Source organism: Camellia sinensis, chromosome 6 (assembly GCF_055761805.1).
Source record: "Camellia sinensis isolate YWXY chromosome 6, ASM5576180v1, whole genome shotgun sequence".
NCBI lineage: Eukaryota > Viridiplantae > Streptophyta > Magnoliopsida > Ericales > Theaceae > Camellia > Camellia sinensis.
Genome location: NC_138966.1, coordinates 126,119,912 through 126,128,019, shown reverse-complemented (window position 1 = coordinate 126,128,019; position 8,108 = coordinate 126,119,912). Strand labels below are relative to the sequence as shown.

Here is an 8,108-nt window from a genome sequence, read left to right as displayed (position 1 = left end):
ACTCTATTTTTGGTCATGGTAACAATTTCTACTTGGTTTGCCATTGAATAATTGACGATGTAATTTCTGTTAAACAGATCCCTGAAAAATGAAGATATTAGATGAGATGAATCAAAGCTAGGTCAGTGAAACAGGATTCAAAGAAAGACGTTGGATTCTGTAAAGATATTCATCTAAAAATGCAGTTGCTCCAAAGAGGATTCAAACTGATTCAGCGTCTGTAACAACTTCATGGCTTTTCAGAACATGATCTTACAGCATAAATGGAACTCCTTCGAAACTAATAACATTATTTAATATCAGAGTGGAAAAAAAAAAAAAAAAAAAAACTCTATGAAGACAACCACACAAGTGGAGAACAAATTTTCAACATGAGAACATGACGTTCATATCAAGACTCGGTTCCTGTCTCTGTCAAAGCGCCCATGGCAGCAGCATTTTGTTCTTCTAAAAGCTTCATTTGGCGTTCTGCATGTTCCCTTTCACATTGGCTAATTCCCATGATTATATCTAGCATCGTACCAGTTGTGCCAAAGAACACGAGGGGTGCCAAAGATTTCCGCTTTATCCCCACCGGTATTGCGAGCAAAGCACCAGCAACGGAGAATACCCATGTGCCCAGTGCACTGCAGACAATCCCACATTTAGTAAGTTTACGATGCATGACAATTCAACTAAAAAGACTCAAAAATAAAAGATGGACATCTATTATGTCAAAACCAAAATTCAATGTGATGATCATATATGCAAATATTTAGCAGAAACCAACTAATGAACAAAGCATGTTTTACTCAAACCAATTTTAACAGCTTATTCTACCAGAAATTATATAGAAATGAGCGACACTGCAGTTCTGATGATTTTCAATTAAACCATTGAAACCATCGTTTAAAAGTCATGCTTGGTTCGACAATCCGGAGGTTTCCAACTACCCATTGTCAAATAAATGAAAGTGTACAACTTCTTGGATCATGTCATCTAATTCACAGGCTGCTGCTAGCAACCAGTATAATTTCAAATAACGAGATACAATAGATTTGGCTTAAAATAGAAGCAACGGAATTAAACTACAATAATGGGCTTCCACATGGTTGATGTGTCAAACCGATGGCCAAAGTGACATTCAACTAGATTTCTAACATCAAAACTAGTTCAAAGCTGATAAGGAAAACTACAGCTTACTAATACACAAGACAAGTAGCAAAGCATATATGACATAGACTAAACGATTCAATCGTCAATATTTTAGCTTAACCACTTCAGCAAAATCCTCTAAATTTTTATTCAAGTTCCAAATTGTTATTCACATTGCCATCAACCATTCACAACCTGAACTTATTGCATTTAATTCAATGAAACGCGAATTTACACAAATATAACCAATTTATTAGAAATCATTCACATATTATTTGCGAGAATTATAAAATTTCAAATAAAGATTATCCTTGTTTCCATATTTTTTTTTCCATTGTCACGACACAGATTCCTATTTTTCCAACTCAACGTCAACCTTTTCTCCCCATTAGTAACCAAATTCCAATTCCTCTCTAGATAATTATAGAACCAAAGGCTTTTGTCATGATTCAACCTAAAAACATGCACACCCACCCACCCCATAAACACCCATAAAAAAATAAAAATAAAAAATAAAAAAGACAGAAAATTGTAAGAAGAAAAGGCGATTGTTCGTAGTAATAATTAAAAAACGAGTTTCAATGAGGAACATGACAAACAAGGTATGCATCATTACATGAAATTCCAGTGTGTCTTGTCAAGAGACATGGTTGCCACAATCACATGTACATTGCATAACTAATATCAAGTGCCAATTGAGATTTGAAATTGAACACATATCATCAATATGTTCAAGTTGTATCCACACAAAATTATTTGAAAATATGCTTAGGCAACCTTGATTATGTGTTCATTGTTTGATTGGGGGATATGAAGATTGAGATTGGATATTATATCTGGTGGGGTCCATATATTCCATATTTGTAATTTTTTTTTGAAGGGGATATAATATCCGGTGGGATTGTATATCCCCAAAGCTCTGTTTGTTTCACTGGATATAAAATGGAGGATATAATATGATGTGAGATTTAGTCAGGATATATAATGAATAGGATATAGGTATTAGATAATATATCTCCCAATTCATGTTTGTTGACTTGATATATAAGATTGGATATATATTATCCATGTTTGTTTTACAAAATATATTGTGGGATATAAACAAATAATTTCCAAGATTGCCCCCATAATATTATATTATATTATATTAAATTCAAAATTTATATTAAATTACATTATATTAAATTAAATTCAAAGTATTATATTATATTAAATTCAAAATTTGTATTAAATTATATTATATTATATTAAATGAAATAATATTATATTATATTAAATTAAATTCAATAATATTTATATTAAATTAAATTAAATTCAATAATATTATATTATATTAAATTCAATAATATTAAATTAAATTCAATAATTAAATTATATTAAATTCAAAATTTATATGAAATTATATTATATTATATTAAATTAAATTCAATAATATTATATTAAATTAAATTAAATTCAATAATATTATATTATATTAAATTCAAAATTTGTATTAAATTATATTATATTATATTAAATTAAACTAAATAATATTATATTATATTAAATTCAATAATTATATTATATTAAATTCAAAAAATATATTAGATTGTGTTAGATAGACAAAAGGGTAAATTGGACTTTTTAAATCATATCCCAAGCAAGGGGATATGATATAATAGAGGGGGGTGGTGGTATTGTATATCCTCCACTTTTGGGGATATACAATCCCATGGGATATTATATCCTCTTTGAAAAAAAAATTGCAAACATGAGATACGTGGACCCCACAGGATATAATATCCAATCCCACCCTTTATATCCTGGAATCAAACAGGGCCGATATAAAATGGAGGATATAATATAATGTGACATTTAGTCAGGATATGTAATGAATAGGATATAGGTATTGGATAGTATATCCCCCAGGTAGGGGTGCAACTCGGGCTGGTTCGGTCGGGTTGGGGGTCTGCCCAAGCCCGACCCGAATTGTATTTGGCAGTGTCCAAGCCTGCCCAAGCCCGACCATGAACCCGAGCATTGCTGCCCAAGCCCGGCCCAAGCTTTGTATTTTGAACTCGGGTTAGCCTGAATTACCCGAATTGCCCGAGTCCAGAAACCTGTAGGTAGATCTAAGGGTAGACATAAAAGATGCTAATCTAATGGTAGAAGACTAACCAAAAAAAAAATAAAAATAAAAATTAAGACTAACTCTTTTACTTAATAGAAGACTAACAAAAAAAAAATAAAAAAATAAAAATTAAGACTAACTCTTTTACTTAATTTATATATATTATATAATTTATTAAATTATATATATATTTTATATTATATATTATGTAATTTATATAATATATTAAATTCAATTCGGGTTCGGGTTGCTCGGGTTGGTCATTGGTTCTGCCCAAGCCCGGCCCGAATTGCAATTTGGGCATTAAAAATTTGCCCAAGCCCGTCCAGATTACAAGATATAGTTGCCCAAGCCCTAAAAAAACTCGGGGTGGGCTCGGGTTGCTCGGGTTGAGCCCGCCCGAGTTGCACCCCTACCCCCAGGTCATGTTTGTTGACTTGATATATAAGATTGGATATATGTTATGCATGTTTGTTTTACAAAATATATTGTGGGATATAACAAGTAATTTCCAAGATTGCCCTCATAATATTATATTATATTAAATTAAATTAAATTAAATAATATTATATTATATTAAATTCAAAATTTATATTAAATTATATTATATTAAATTAAATTCAATAATATTATATTAAATTAAATTAAATTAAATAATATTATATTATATTAAATTCAAAATTTGTATTAAATTAAATAATATTATATTAAATTAAATTAAATTCAATAATATTTATATTAAATTAAATTCAATAATTATATTATATTATATTATATTAAATTAAATTAAATAATATTATATTATATTAAATTAAATTCAATAATATTTATATTAAATTAAATTCAAAATTTATATTAAATTATATTATATTAAATTCAAAATTTTATATTAAATTATGTTATATTAAATTAAATTAAATAATATTATATTAAATTAAATTAAATTCAATAATATTATATTATATTAAATTCAAAATTTGTATTAAATTATATTATATTAAATTAAATTAAATAAAACAATATTATATTATATTATATTAAATTCAATAATATTTATATTATATTAAATTCAATAATATTAAATTAAATTCAATAATTATATTATATTAAATTCAAAAAAATATATTAAATTATATTATGTTAGATAGACAAAAGAGTAAATTGAACTTTTTACATCATATCCAACCAAGAAAATATGATATAATGGGGGCGGTATTATATATCCTCTACATTTATGCAATGCAAGATACACGGAAAGTTACAAATAAAGCCCCCATGCACCAAAACCTTCTATATTGGATCTATAATTTGTGATCTGGCACCCCGCAATATTTAGTACTATTTTCCCCCATCACTGTGGCATAGATTTGAGTAATAGAATCAATCTCCTAGAAAAAAATGAAGTAATCTCTGCTTACCTATACTACCTCTCCCCGACCCTATAGGATGCAGAAGTCAAGTGCACTGGGTACACAACCTATTTCGTTTCTTTTCTCAAACGCTAGTAAACCAAACAAATTGTTCAAAAATACATGGAAAAGTAAAAAAGAAAAACAAAATTTCCATTGGCATCTCCCTAATCAAATTTTGGGATCATATGCTCTTTTCAAAAGTTTTAAACTTTGAACTTTGAAATCCCACAAAAATATTTCAAACACGAATTTTCCTATATCCTAAATCTGAATAGCCATTGTGCAATTTCCATTTTACTTTCAGATAATTGAAACTATGAAACAAACCTAGAGAGCATACTTTGTGATTTTCAAAGCATCATTTTCACTTAATTAGGCATAATGAATACACATCATATATATGCTTAGGGGTGCAACTCGGGCGGGTTCGGTCGGGATGGGAGGTTGTCCAAGCCCAGCCCAAGTTGTGCTGAGACTTGCCCAAGCCCGAATTGTAACCCGAGGTTGTCTGCTCAAGCCCGACCCGAGCTAAACCCGAGTTGCCCGAATTGCCTGAGTTGTAAATGAATTTCAGTTTTTTTTTTAATTTTTTAATTATTATTATTTTTTATTATAGAAAATCATTAATACCATTAAAACAAATAATTTATATAATATAAGAGAGACGCCACTATAGTAATCCTAATAATTTATGAGTGAAAATAAAAAGAAAAAAAGTAAGATTTTATGTTATTTGTATATATAATATATATTCAATATGATTTAATAACATAAATTACTTTAATATCATGTAATGACTAATAATTTATATTTATATTTAATATTTTTATATATCTATATATGTATAATTCGGGTTTCGGGTTGCTCGGGTTGTTTGACATCTTTGTCCAAGTCCGTTCAAATTTAATTCGAGCTTCTGAATTTTTGCCCAAGCCCATACTGAATTTGAAAATATTTTGTTCAAGCCTTAAAAAAATTCGGGCTGAACTCAAGTTGCTCGGGTTGAGCCCGCCCAAGTAGCACCCTATATATGCTAAATAGGTGAGCAGAGAAAAAGGGTAAACATCTGACTTGGAAACAGAGCAGTCTTCAAGGTACTTCTCAGTCTCTTGGCCTGCCATCTCTTTCTTTGTGTATTCAAAGAAGGGAAGTCCTCTTCAAACCTGTTTGAATATTTTTGTTCGCTCGGTTCACAATTCTCATATGCAATGTAGAAACAAACATAGAAGATAAAGATACCCAAACTCCACCCCCCCCCCCCCCCCCCCCCAAAAAAAAAAAAAAAAAACTATGAATCAAACTGAGAAATCAAAGCAATTAATCTCCACAAACACCCAACAAGGAGTGTGCAACAGAAATTCCAGTTCATAGAAGCACACATAAAAGGGATATATAAAAATAGTAGAGGAGTACTCTGTGAAGGTAAGCAACAGTGGAGAAAGAAACTTACAAGATCGGAGGAGAAGAAGCCACAAACAGCGGGGAGAGAGAGAGAGGTGAACATTAGGGCTTGCCGCGGAGCACCTGAGTCCTGACAATGGAAGGCAGTGGCAGTCCAGTTACTGACCCGACCCGATTGGATCAAATCCGACCAATATAAACAAGATTTGCAAGCCGAGAGTTTATTGGTAAATTTATACCATGGCTCCGTTTGGATACTGCCCTGGGCTAAAATAGATAAAACTGATTATTTTAGTCCAGTAAGACAAAATATTATATTAAATTCATAATTATTTTAGACTCTGTTTGGTTGTGAATTCAAATCAATTTTCAACACGTGAGCTCGCGCATGACGTTTGGATATGATGTTCAAAAGTTGATTCCGCGTGTTAATTCAAATTACAATTTGAAAATCCGTTTGGCATCTCGTAGTTCAGTTCTCCGCTTTCAACGTGTCTGTCTTCTTCCTCTTTTTCTCTTAATCTGGTAAATAAATTCTTCATCTATTATGTGCAAATGATTTCAGACGAGTCGAAATCAGTTCTCAAATCTTTTGTGAGAACTGTAGCCGACTATTTTTTTTTTGTTTCAGATGTTTTCCGATTTTCCCGAACTGTTTCAACTTTTTCCCCACTAATCTGGTAAATCAATCTTCATCTATTATGTATAAATGATTTCAGAGAAGTTGAAATCAGTTCCCAAATGATTTCTGAGAATTTGTAGATGAGTTTTTTTCATTTCAGATCTGTTGGTATTTTAAACTCCGAACTGTTCGAACCTTTGTACGAAGAAAACCTGAGGCGCAGTACCTGGGACACGCGGCCGGTCGTCCCCCGGGTCATCCGGCCGGTCATCCCCCGGGTCATCCGGCCGGTCATCCCCCAGGTCATCCCACCGGTCATCCCTTCCTGCCAACTTCTCTACTTTGAACTGTTTGATATTATGCACGAAGAGAACTGTTTGAACCTTTATTTTAAAATGGAAAAATTATTTGGAAAAAACAATTATTCAAAAAAATTACTAAAAAAAATTAATTGACAAAAAAAATCAATTTTTAATCTCAGTATTTTAAAAATAGTTTGGTTATTATTGTTGATAAAAAAATATGAATATCGATATATGAGTTGTGTGTTTGATGATAAATTATTGGTTGAATTAAGTTTTGAAAACTATTTTCAAAACACATCACCAAACAAATTTTCACATTTCACATGTCATATCAAACTTTCAAAACTTAATTCAAAATACATATTCAAAACACAATTCAACACTCCATTTAAAAACCATAACCAAACAAATTTTCTACACTCAAATCATAATTCTACAACCCACAAACTCAAAATACAACTCATACTCTCAAATCACATTTACAAAACACAACCAAACGCAGGCTTATTTTTTCTTTCACAAAAGTTAAAAAAGTCAAAAAATTTATTCCAAACGAGACTTTTTAACTTCATGTTAAAATAACTAAAAAATCAAAAAGCAAACTAACCCACATCCCAAGCGAAACCTATATCTTATGAATCTCATATTGATTCTGTTTATTGTAAATTAAATAAGCTTATTATAATTTATTTTAATTTAAAATTTTGTGATCGATTATTTATTGCAGGGTATGCTTATAATGTATTAGGTATGAATAACTTAAATAATTTTTAAAAAAAATTGATTTTCTGAAAATTAGGAGAAATGTATTTTTTTTTACCTTTTACTTTTTAATTATCAATTTAATAAGTCTAATGTTAAATTTGTGTCCTATTTATATTTTTAATTTTTTTTTCTCTACTAAAATATTTTGAAATTTTCTTTTTCGCTTCTTGGAATATCCACATTTTTAACTCCAGCTCCACTATTATTCATAACCTTGTGAAGCTCTAACTCTATCTAGCATTTTGCTATTGTTACTTTCAACTGCCCATTCTTGCCTTATCCACCATACCCAACCTCTCTTCATTCTCTTCACTACTTCTATCCATCTACACCACCATGATTCCTAGCATTCCTTCTAA

At 30.2% G+C, this 8,108-nt stretch overlaps 1 long non-coding RNA gene across 1 annotated transcript; it reads right to left on the bottom strand.

The window, feature by feature from the left end:
- Positions 1 to 185: 185 nt before the first annotated feature.
- Positions 186 to 6,254, bottom strand: LOC114302654 (uncharacterized). Its single transcript, XR_014333025.1, has 2 exons — positions 6,107 to 6,254; positions 186 to 626 (listed from the first exon to the last, which is right to left on the bottom strand). It is a non-coding gene; the product is annotated as an uncharacterized LOC114302654 (long non-coding RNA).
- Positions 6,255 to 8,108: the final 1,854 nt, after the last annotated feature.